The sequence below is a fragment of the Octopus sinensis genome, linkage group LG23 (assembly GCF_006345805.1).
Source record: "Octopus sinensis linkage group LG23, ASM634580v1, whole genome shotgun sequence".
Taxonomy (NCBI): Eukaryota; Metazoa; Mollusca; class Cephalopoda; order Octopoda; family Octopodidae; genus Octopus; species Octopus sinensis.
Genome location: NC_043019.1, coordinates 18,218,311 through 18,231,385, shown reverse-complemented (window position 1 = coordinate 18,231,385; position 13,075 = coordinate 18,218,311). Strand labels below are relative to the sequence as shown.

The 13,075-nt window shown below is 39.6% G+C and overlaps 1 protein-coding gene across 1 annotated transcript in view; it reads left to right on the top strand.

The window, feature by feature from the left end:
* Positions 1-9,934: 9,934 nt before the first annotated feature.
* The window catches only part of LOC115223542 (tubulin beta chain), a 38,122-nt gene continuing 34,981 nt past the window's right edge, over positions 9,935-13,075 (top strand). Inside the window, exon 1 of the mRNA XM_029794179.2 lies at positions 9,935-10,085. The gene's annotated coding sequence lies outside the window, so the exon portion shown is untranslated. The remainder of the gene's footprint in view (positions 10,086-13,075) is intronic.

Sequence of the window (13,075 nt, the reverse complement as noted above, 5' to 3'; positions counted from 1 at the left end):
CCACAGAGAAACATTCCTTTGCTTGGCAACAGGGGATTAGGCAGAGCAATCAGCCTCCATAAACTCTGTCCAATCCACACAAGCAAAGGAAAGCTTTAAGTTTCAAAAGTGTACCTTTATGAGGAACAGGGAGCACTGCTGCATCTCTTCAGACCCTTGTTTTCATGGAGAGAATGTGACTTGGATTGCTATCAATGTTCACATGGAATGGTTGACTCCAAATGCAAACCTGATGGCTGTAAGATGTGATATGGACATCATGAAAGCTAAATACCCACTAAACTATGATTGTCTTTGGGGGTGACATCATGCTGTCCCATAACTTTTAAACACATCTTTAGGTACAATTCAGACAGCTATGTGAATCTGATGGAGACTGGTCAAACCCTAGCTTGAGAGGGCTGCTGCTGCAAGACCATGTGTGTGGCAGCAGGATTTGGCTCCTTGCTCATACTTCTGGAAAGAATTGGAAGTGGTCATCAAAGAATTTTTACAACTTCACCAGCCCCAATTTCTGACCTAATTCTTCTGATTGTAATCCCATGTGTGGTGTAGGATTGAGAAAGACACCAGCTGTTCTGCCTGAAATGCCAAGATCAAGGTGTTCGAACACTTTTCTAGGAACACATGCACCAGGTTCTGTAGCCATCTTGAGGCCATTGCTGGAAGCTGAGGGTGGCTATTTTGAGTAAAATATTATCTTGTTGATGTTTTTTTTAAAAATACTTTTATTTTTGTATGGAATAGTGTTTTTTCCTTTTATGTAAACTGTCAAATTTAGCCCAAACACCCTGTGTAGATATGTATATAACTTCTGTAGTAAACATGTTTTGGGTTCTCCTGAAAGGTTTCTTCATCACTTGACCATTCCCAAAGAAAGAAGGAACCAATCTGTTTATATACACAACAAATCCAGAAGCTCCCGAGAACTGGACTGACTGATTTGCATAAGTGGTTAGCCTTTTGTTTAATGTCAGCAGCAGCAGCAGCTTGTCCGTGGGCATCTCAGTCTACCCGGGTAGGAGGATATAAGTAACAACTGTGGCAGATGGGACAAGCAAGGAGGCAAATTTATGCATTGCAAAAATGATGAACAGGCTTAATTTTAATTTGTTTCAACCATTCAGCTACGGTCATGCTGGAGTATTGTCTTCAAGTGTTTCGTTGATGAAATCATCCCCCAGTAATTTTAAAATCTGGTGTTTATTCTGTTGGTCATTTTTGCTGAACCACTAGGTTACAAGGGATGTAAACAAACCAGTACTGGTTATCAAGCATACAGATATGTACGACAGGATTTTGCCCTGTTTCTCTCTTCCCAAATTCACTCAAAGTGTTGGCCCCAGAGTTGTTAGAAAAGTGCTGGGCCATAGGATTGAACCTAAGACAATGCTGCAAAGCCAACTTTGTAAGAACCGATTGATAGACATTCAAACAAACATTAAATGATGATGATGATAATGATATCGCTAGAGGTAATAAAGTTACTTTGTAACTTCTGCTGGCAGGCATGGTTGTATAGTTCCAGGTTCAATTCCAGTGTGTGCCACCCTGGGCCATACAATAGCCTTGTGAGTGGATTTGATAGACAGAAACTGGAAGAAGTGTATATGCATGTGTGTGTCTTTCTTTCTCTTTGTCGCCCACCACTGCTTGATAATCGGTGTTGGTGTGTCTATGTCCCCATAACTTAGAAGTTCGGCAAAAGCGACTGATAGAATAAATACCAGGCTTAGGAAAAAGAAAAAGAAAAAAAACGGGCTTGGTTCATTCAACTAAAATTATTCAAGCCAGTGCCCCAGCCTGGCCGCAGCCTAATGAGACTGAAACAAGGAAAAGATAAAACACAATATATCTACATAGACACACTCGGGTTTCAAATTCTATTTTCTTCTTTGTATTGACAAACCTACGTGTGTGTGTGTGTGTGTGTATGTATGTATACACAGACACACGCATGTTTGTGTTATTGGCCCACTAACAGCTGAAACTGCCATCAACTGGAAGAGCACCTTGGTTTTAGTTAAATGACTCACTGGGAAAGATAAACTCTATTATTCAAGTGACATAATTAGTATGGCAAGGGTGGGGGGGCAGCCTTGCTTACGGCTTCAAAGTCTTACTAAATGTTCCGATGCCTGCCTCACTCTTAGCAACGATAAAATCAAATTCTCTCTCACTCTCTTCTTGCTCCTTCGCTCCACCAGAGACACGCTGTCTTTTGTCACCTTAGAGGAGAAACTGAACCTAGAGCACCAATTGAGTACATTTGAGCACATATATATATATATGTATATATATATGACATGCCTAAGTGTACAAACAAAAGAAAATGTACTCAATACATGTGTCTGAGTTATTCATTCAAAACTGCTGATTCACTATATAAGTGCGTGTGTGTTTGCATGTATATACAGTTGTGGTCAAAAGTTTTGAACTTTTTTTCTTTTAATTAAAATTGTTCTGCCTAAAATAATCTCTCACCAAATATAAGTTTGGGCATTTAATATAAAAATTCTAATGTTGCAAACTTTTGGCCACAACTGTATTTGATGTCATAAGAATTATTAAAGAGTCAAGAGAACAGGAAATGCACCTTTTTTTTTAGGAATTGGATCCCCAAAGTATGCACAAAACTACAAATAATGGCATGGTAATATGGGGTTGAAAAACCGTTTTACTTAAAAAAAAGTCAAATGTTGCTCATGGGGCTTGAACCCAAATTCAAAGGATTGCTTTGGCCCAATGGTAGGATGCCTGTCATGTCTACAAATGATGTGGGTTCCAGCCTTTGACTTTTTCTATCCAAAAGGGGTTTTCAACCCAGTATTGATATGCTATTATTTATAGTTTTATGCGATGTACATTGAAAGCTGATATTCCAAAAAAAAATATATATTTCTCTTTCTCTCTTTTACTTGTTTCAGTCATTTGACTGCAGCCATGATGGAGCACCGCCTTTAGTCGAGCAAATCGACCCCGGGACTTATACTATCGGTCTCTTTTTGCCGAACCGCTAAGTGACGGGGACGTAAACACACCAGCATCGGTTGTCAAGCAATGCTAGGGGGACAAACACACATACATATATACGACAGGCTTCTTTCAGTTTCCGTCTACCAAATCCACTCACAAGGCATTGGTCGGCCCGGGTCTATAGCAGAAGACACTTGCCCAAGATGCCATGCAGTGGGACTGAACCCGGAACCATGAGGTTGGTTAGCAAGCTACTTACCACACAGCCACTCCTGCGCCTATATGTAAATAAAATTTTTAAATGTCTATGTTCTTGAGGAATACAAAAAAAATGCTAATGAGTACAGGTTATTTTCCCTTATTCAGAGAGAAAAACCCTTTATAGATTCAGAAGAGCTTAACTCGCAGACGTGAGGAACTGCGACGCAGATATTTTAAAATTTTGTAGAGTCTGACAAGTTGTCTACAAGGCTTTGGCTTTGTGGGTGCGAAATCTTGGGTAACTCTATAGGAAATTTTGTTGTAATAATTACTGCTCTGTTTTTTAGAGGGTGATTCTTTCTGATATATGTTTATTAACCATATAGATAGATAGGTACATGGGTGAGCCTAAAATTAAGAAGTTTTTACTACAACCCCTGACGGTCCCAAAGCCTTGTGATTGAATATGGCAGAAGGAAACTAGATATAGATACATATATGATGTTTGTGTGTGTGTTACTGTCTCCTTGTCTTGACATCAGTGTCACCATCTTGGAAATGCTGCCCTCCTGTTTCTTGAAAACTTGGGGAAATATTACCTCACTTAGAAACAGGTAAAGGTTAGTGAAAGGAAAGGTATCCAGCCATAGAAAATCTGCCTCAACAAATTTCATCCGACCCATGCAGTCATGGAAGAGTGGATGTTAAACTGTTGATGATGATGATGATGATGTTTCATTCAGTTGATAGTGTTGTTTGACCCAAGGACAATCTTGATTAAGCAGGCCTTTGATCAATAAATAGTATTTCAATTATGAAATTCCTGTCTTTTTTGAAATACCGTAAATCCTCGAGTATAAACCGCATTTTTTTCCCAAAATTTAAAGCTCAAAATAGCTAGTGTGTACTATATACGAGGTTAAAAATGAAAAATATTTTCTAAGCAATGTCCGAGTCTCTATTTTCTGTCCGGCAATATTTATTCAGACACATTTTGTGATGTCGGGCACAAAAATACCTTAAGCTAAGCCTGAAAGCAATGAAGTCATAAAAGAATCATCCTAACTTGCAGTAAGCAACATTTATTAAAATAAAGTATTCAGAACACAGAATAACATGTAACAAAAACATTAGCAAACATATTTACATTCCCATATAACAGTTAAGAACATCACCATTATTGTATTGCGCATGCACTGAAGTGTTTGTTTGACTAGGTGCTGCTGGCTTAATTACGCATGAATTGTGCTTAATAGTTTAGTGGTAAATAGTTCATCCTGCTGTTTGTATTGGCAGTTTGCATCATTACCATGGCAAACAATAGATAATTAAATACCAGTATTAAATGTTTGAACTACTGTGGGTCTTTACTAAGGTTTTTTATAAGCAGGACTTAAACCTGTACAAACCAAGGACGTTATATAGACCTCCTTGACTCAAGTTAGAGAAGGGGTGTGTATTATACTCGAGGATTTACGGTATATAATGTTGTCGTTTCTTGCTTCAGATGGATATGTTTGATCTGAGAAGCATTTGGCTACTATTTCTAACAAGACAAGTGATCACAATGAGATTTCTTTGTATGATGGTAGAAGAGAGGTGGCAGTGATGGTGATACCCAAGATTATGGATTTTTGGAAATTTTATTCAAGTAATTTACTTAACCATTTTAATGCCAACCCATCTGTGACCACCCTTGCTTTTATCAAATAAATTTCCTGATTTTAGGTGATCTAAATTAAAAGCTTCTTCCATCAAAATGTCCATGTTAATTAATATTTCAAATAGCAGCTGAGTAATGAGGACAAAGTCATCTTACTCAATTCTTCATTCTTTTCCAAACTAAAGCAAAGACAATGGATTTCAACAGAAAGACGGTAACAAAAGGATTAAAGGAAATGTTGACTAAATTACTCTTATATGCCATCTACATGAAAAAGCAATAGTTAAGCTAGTGTTACCACATTTAATGATGAGTTCATAAAACAGATAAGTAGAAATAACAATACAAGGAAAAGGCCAACACTTCAAAGTCACTGTCACTCTTCTTGTGAAAGTATTATAAACTGAACCACAAAAGAAATGTAAACTAAATAGAACCAGGTTCATCAACAGACTGCCATAGCATCAGAGTGAAGTGTGCTAATTAAGAAACCGTTCTTTCCTAATGATAAAACATCACTTCCTGAAACATGGTGTCACGTGATGACGGAGTGTCCTGGATCCAAAGAGATAAACTCAATATCTTGCGTGACCACCGTTAGGGTAGATTACCACCAGGCATCTTCTGTACATTGACTGCATCAAATGATTGATGAAGGCCATGGGGACAGCTGCCCACACTTTGTCAAAACTTGCAGTGAATTGTGCTGCAGTTGTCGACCTTGGATGGATGTCATTTAACCTTCTTTGGATTTCGTCTCACAGGTGCTCTATGGGTTCAAGTTCAGACTTAGGGCAGTGTCTGGATGTTGTGCTGTTGGAGGAAGTCTGTTGTCAACCTGGCAGTATGGGCACGGGTGTTGTCATGTTGGAACACGTGATTCTGATGACGGGTAAAGTATGACACAATGTGAGGCCTCAACACTTGGTCGATGTAGCAGGCAGTGGTTACTCCAATGCCCCAATGTTTTAGAAGACCACTGGTCCAAGTTTCTGGTTGAGTGTAATCCTGCTCCATACCATGATGCTCTGTCCTCCCTGTGAGTCTCCCTTCATCAGCATGACATTCACCCCTTCTTCTCCAAACCCTAGCTCTGCCATCTGCCACAGAAATGCATCAGAGAAGACTAGAGTCCTCCATTGCTCATATCGCCAGTTCTAACGTTTTTGAGCCTACTGCAGACGTGCCTTTCGATGAGATTGGTGAGGATGGGGTCCCTAGCTGGATGTCAACAAGACAGATTGAAAGATCTCAGCTGGCAGCAAACTATCTCTGCGCAAATGGTCTGTGGTGAGTCCCTTTGGTCTGCTAGGCTGATTCTGTTGCCCTCTGGAATTGGTCCTGCAAGTGCTGTCAGTACAGGTGGTGATCTTGATGTGCCGTTGTAACCCTTGGTCGGTCACTGTGTGGACGATCATTTATGGCATTGTATTGTTCCCTCAATTGTCTGCAGTTCAAGTCATTAGCAATGACCCATGGGTGTTGACCAGCACGGAGACATCCAGTGGCTTACTCCCTCTGAATCTGTGTCAGTCTTGGCATGCTTGCTGCGTTCGGGAAATGAATAGTAGATTTGGGTGCCTTTTATACCCAGTGAGTCAATGTTTGCATGTGCATTATGCTTTTCATAAAGACGTGTTTGTGAGTATTACCATGTTCATGAAAAGTGAGTAAGTTTGAACCCTACATGCAATCCTTGTTTTCAAAAGAGAGTGCTGTTGTGGGTCAGTGATATCTTCCTGGTGTCAAATTGCCAAGAAATGTGATAAAATTAATATAATCTCAATACCGTATGTGAAGCAATCCTTTACAGTGCAACATTTCTTTTGTAGATTAGTGTATATATATATATATCTATATCTATAATACATTAAATGTGAGCTTGAATCTTGCTTGCAATGTTACCCAGCCAAACTGGCACATAATTGGAAAATACTATGAATTAAGTTCTCTTTGAAATGTAAATACAAACGGAATAAAACAAGTTTCACATAAATAGAATGAGTGGTTTTTGAGATATTAGGGGGTTTGGGGGTATAAGTACCTAAAATGGTGCATAATGGGAAAAATATTCCGAAAATAACTTCTTAACCCTGAAAGAAAAGAAACTCTAACCTTCGATTGGACAACGAAAAAATACAAGTTGCATCGGTAGTCTAGTGTGTGTGTATATATATATATATAATAGGAAAATGGAAATTTTTTGGTATTGTTTATTCTCCATTACACGTGTTTCATATCTCAATAGGAATCACAAAGATTTGCATGTTAGGTAGACATGGAAAGAATTTCCTATGAGAAACTCTTCAGATAAAAACCAATTATAAAACTATGAGGAAACCGGATTCACCTCACCTCGCTTCTATGGGAGGCTGCATTAAACTAGTCCTTTCCCTGCTCTATACATTACTCTCTTTGACCATTTCTGTTATTTCCAATCATGCCCTCCACTCCTCAATTTACCCATTTCCCCTTATACTCTTCATATACCTCTGTCATTGCCAATCACTCTTCCCCCTGGCTCCCCCTCTACCTATCCCCTGCCTTTCTTTCCCCTCTCGTGCATTCACCTCATACATTACTCTCTTTGACCATTTCTGTTATTTCCAATCATGCCCTCCACTCCTCATTTACCCAATTTCCCCTTTATACTCTTCATATACCTCTGTCATTGCCAATCACTCTTCCCCTGGCTCCCCCCCTCTACCTATCCCCTGCCTTTCTTTCCCTCTCTGCATTCACCTCATCAAATGAACCCTACATTATAAAGTACTATCCACATCTACATTTATACCCCGCCCCCGTATTACCCCCACCACCAACTCCCAACCTCCATTGCTAACCTTTCTGTTACTATTGTCCCTCTCCAGATTTACAATTATCATGTACAAGGGTTCCTACCCCTATCTATTGTTTTCTCTATAAAGGGGTTGGCTGAATGAGCAAAGGTCATAAGTGCAAGAATGAAACCTGCTTAGGGGCTGCAAACCCAGCTCCAAAATGCCTTACAAACAAAATTGATTTTTTACAATTTTAATATCAAAACAAGCACAGGTATGATAATGATAATGATGATGATGATGATGATGATAATGATAATAATAATGATAATATTTGTACATCAATTAAATCGGATAATCCAATAATAAAAAAATACTGTTCCAAATCAGTCCCCCCAAATGTTTCTACACTTGTTTGTTTTGGCAATGATGATGTTCAAAGCATTTTCATTGCTCCACCAAAAACATTTCAAATGCTCCTCTCTACCCCTCTGTTCCCAAGTCTATGGAGAAGATGTATGGCTTTGAGGTCCCTCTAGTCCTGTCTCACCAAAGATTATTCAACCGAGTGGCATCCAGAACGTTCTGTAAAGTATTGGCATTAGGAATGGCATCCAGGTGTAAAGACCAAACCAAATAGCACATACCAGCATCTATGTTTTAAGGTCAGTGGCTCTTAGTAGAGGGGAGGGGACTTGGACTTACCTGACCCATGCCATGAAGATGAAGGTGATCTAGGTGGGTGGGTGTGTGTGTGCAGCCACTTATGCGTGTCTGTGTGTTCGCATTTGTTCTCCAAAAATTGAACAACAACTGGTGATGTCATTTCCCCTCTCAACAAATTATCTGCTGGTTTTGCACCCATGAAGAAATGTGGAATAAGAAATTCTTCACTTAAGAAACAGCTAAGGGTTAGTGGTGATGGGAAGGGCATCCAACTCTAAATCACAAAAGCAATGCCTCAATCACATACTCACCTAACCCATGCTAACATAGAAAAACAGAAGTAAAACAAATGAATGACAAATATTGCCTCTCCTCTTCTTCACTGTCTAATGTGTTTTTCTCGTTAGCTTTTTCAATATTCTCTGCATTAATTATGTTAACACCAACTTGCAGTGTAACAAGATTACTTCATAGATGTAGTTGTTTGCAACATTCACAGGGAAGACGAAGGTTTGGCTCATATGACAGAAAATTGATGTCAGAAAAATTTGGTGTTTAAAGCCGGTGGATGGTGTGTTTGTTGCAAACTGCATGAGTAAGCTACAGGAGTAGACTTACAAGTAATTTAGTATGAATATATACACCGGAATGAGCTGGTACATGGCTGTAGACACACAAGAGTGTGTTGTGTGTGTAAATATAGATATAAATGTATGTTTATAGAGATTTGTGTGTAGGGTTAAAAATTCTTAAGACTGTGTGTGTGTGAAAGAGAGAGAGAATGTATAACAATGTTGTGAAAGAGTGAATGTATGCTGTGTGTATATGTGTGAGTACATGCTAATTTATGTGTGTGTGAGAGAGACTGTGTTTATATGTAAGTGTGTATAATCAGGTTAGATTATTGTGTGTGTGTGTGAAATGACCGTATCCCTCAACAATGCAGCACTATACATAGAAGATGAATCATGGTACCCTGAATGAAACGTACTCCTCTCTCTCTCTCTCTCTCTCTCCCTCTCCCTCTCTCTCTCTCTCTCTGTGTATATATATCTTTCTCTCTCTCTGCTCACACAACCTGCTTCTCTTTTCTGTTGTTCTTACCGTTGCAGTAGTCTGATACTTGACTGACAAACACTTACAGACACATAAACCTAACCACCAGCCCTATGCACTGCCACCTCCTTCCACCACCACCAACAACAACAACAACAACAACAACAAAAATAACAATACTGCCATCACCTTTACTACTTCACCTATACCCCTACACCCCCAAACACCTTAACCACCACCACCACCATCATCATCATCATCATCATCATCATCATCATCATCGATATTATTATAATTAATAACATCATCAATACCACAGCAGCCACCGCCCACCAGCATCACTGCCAAAAGCAGAACTGCAGTACCCAGGTATCGCTACCACCACCACCAATACCATCAGCCACCATCGCTGCAGTTAGCCAACCAGCCAACCGGCCAGCCAGCCGACCAGACAGTATGATGGAAACAGTGACATGATATTGGAAGACGAAGTCTGTGAGACCTGAAGAATGTTCCATAACCACTATACACTCCCACCTCTCCCCCACCTCTCTTAAATATATATTAAATGTTTGCTCTGTGTTTCCTTAACCAAACTGCGTTGCCTCTTTTGTTATTAAACTGATGCTGCCACCCCTGCATGTGCCATTCTTTAAATTTCTTCCCACTCTTATTAGTTTGTTTACATTATTCATGAGAAGGAATCTATATATTCTTCGTAAAGTCAGCAGTTGAATTCTGAGGTAAGCAATCCTTGACGAGTTTTTACGATTGACAAAAACCCAGTTGTTTTACCCTTCATATTCAACTCCCAAGTTTCCTCCGGTTTATCCAGGGGGAATGTATTGTCGCAGCAACACATCAACATATCTTGGTTAACCCTTTACCAACCACAGATTACATTCTGTCAAATCTTCATTTATTCAAAATGTTTTCAATTATTCATACATTTTCTTGTAACTTTAAGATATTTCTTTTATGTGATTGTTTATTTTTAGAATGGCATTGCAGGGTAGGTCTGAGAGGCCAGATCTAGTTGGTTTGAACATAAAACAGGGACAAAATAAGGGCCAGATCTGGGTAGTTTAAATGCCAAACGGTCAAACATATCGTCTTGAATTGCACAACACATTGATATATTGTGTTCGTCTTTGCTCCTCCTCCTCTTTCATGTTGTCACCTTTGGAATTAGAATGATTTCAAGCATGTCAAAGATTATTTCCAATCTTGGATATTGACCAATTCCCTTTAGGTCTGTGGAATTACAGTAAATTGGTAATGAGTGGGGAAGCGGGAGGGGTGAGAACAAAAACTTTTCACAATGACTATTTATAATTTTACTTGACTATCTCTCACTCGAATTCACTCTGGCTGTCTGTCTGTCTGTTTTTTTTCTCCATATATCTTTTTTATTTTTTACTTGTTTCAGTAATTGGACTGTGGCCATGCTGGGGCAACACCATATTCAAACAAATCAACCCAAATACATTTTTTTCTTAAGCCTGGTATTTATTCTATCACTTTCTTTTACCAAACCACTAAGTTACAGGGATGTAAACAAACCAACACTATTTTTCAAGTGGTGTGTGTGTGTGAGGGGGGAACTAATGCATACACACACGTGATTGACTTCCGCATAGTTTCTGTCAACCAAATCCACTTACAAGGCTTTGGTCGGCCCAAGGCTATAGTAGAAGACACTTGCCCGAGGTGCCACGCATTAGGACTGAACCTGAAGCCCCATGGTTGCAAAGCAAACTTCTTAAGCCCACAGCTATGCCTGTGCACACACACACACATGAATGTGAAAGTTTTAATTCATGACCCTTTCATCCTTCATCTTGAGATATCTGCTTATACTTCTCTCGCTCTCTCTCCCCACATGCCATCCACCCATATAAAACGTGGGTTGGCCATGGATCTCCCCCACAATATTAAACCTATTCCTACTCCTCCCAACACCTCACTTAAAATGACTAAGCCGTCCCCTCCTCCTTCTACTTTTTAGTCTAAAAAGTGTCAAGGCGACCTCACTGGTGCTGGTGCCATAAACCACCAACCATTCTCCAAAGTGGTTGGCACTTGGTGGGGCATCCAGCCCAATGAACCATGTCAAAATCTGAGGCACTGCACTGAGATTTGGTTCTGCAATCCCTTGAGTCTTGCTAAGATGTCCAACCCATGACAGCATGGAAGGCAGACTTAAAATGATGATGATGATGTGAGAGTGAGAGACTGTGTTGTTCCATGAGTCAAACAACAGAATTACATTTAAAATGTATTGAGTCCTTTGCTGGATTGTGTGTGTAGAGGTTTCTTGATTGTTCTGGGTTATTGTATGTATGTGTGTATGTATGTAGATATGTGAGTATAGCTATGTGTGTGTGTGTGTATCTGTGTGAATGTATCTGTGTGAATGTATGCATGTGTATGTTAGTATGTGTGTGGATATATAACTGTTTGTGTGTGTATATATATATATATAAACATACACACACACACATATATATATATGTGTATGTGTGTGTGTGTGAATGTGAGATAAGAAGTTTGCTTCCCAATCACATGGTTTGGGGTTCAGTCCCACTGCAGGGCAACCTGGACAAGTGTTTTCTGCTGTAGCTTTGAGTTGACCAAAGCCTTGTGAGTGGATTTGGTAGACGGAAACTGAAAGAAGCCTGTCATAGATATATGTGTGTGTGTCTATGCATGTGTGTGTGCCTTTGCATGTATTAGTCTCCCACCACCACTTGACCACCGGTGTTGGTGTGTTTATGTCCCCATAACTCAGTGGTTCAGCAAAAAACAAAAACAGAATAAGAATCAGGCTTTAAAGGATGAAAGTCCTGGAGTCGATTCATTTCACTAAAAAGAAATTCTTCAAGGTGATGCCCCAGCATGACCACAGTCTGAAACAAGGAAAAGATAAAAGATACACCTGTATACATACACACACACATGTATATATATATATACATATATACATATACGCGTGTGAGTGTGTGTATATATATATTTATCGTATATATGCCTGTGTGTGTTTGTATGAGAAAGGAAGAGCAGAGTTCCTGTGGAACATTGTGGAAAAATCAAATTTTTCCTCCTTTCTCTTCTTCTTCTTTGCTTTTTCAGACCAAAATATGTTGCAGCTGAACACACAGACACACCTATACACACAGGTACACTCATACGTACACACACACACACGCATGCATACATTGAGACACATTCACACACTCACTTTATCTCTCTCTCTACCCTCTTCTCTTTCTCTCTTTTGTGTCTCTCTCTTTCTCAATGTGTGTGTGTGTGTGTGTATTCATTGTCTGTCTGACTCTCTCTCTCTCTCTCTTTCTCTCCCTCCCTCCCTCTCCAATCGTCTCTACTTATAAACCTATCTATTCACCTATCTTCCCCTTATCCCTTTTTGCTATTGCCTACACACACACACACACACAAACTACCTCCCCCTTTTCTCTTTTCCTTTATCTTTCCCTCTCTCTTTCTCTCTGTCTATACTTATACCAGAACAGCCTTCACTTTAAATAGTGTCACACACACACACACACACACACACACACACACGCACACACACACACACAGAGGACCAGTCTAAGTGTTTCTTTGTCATTAGCCACACACAAATTCCAAATGCACACCTTCACACACACACACACACACACTTATGCACACTTTCATACATACACGCATGCACACCTACACAGACACACAC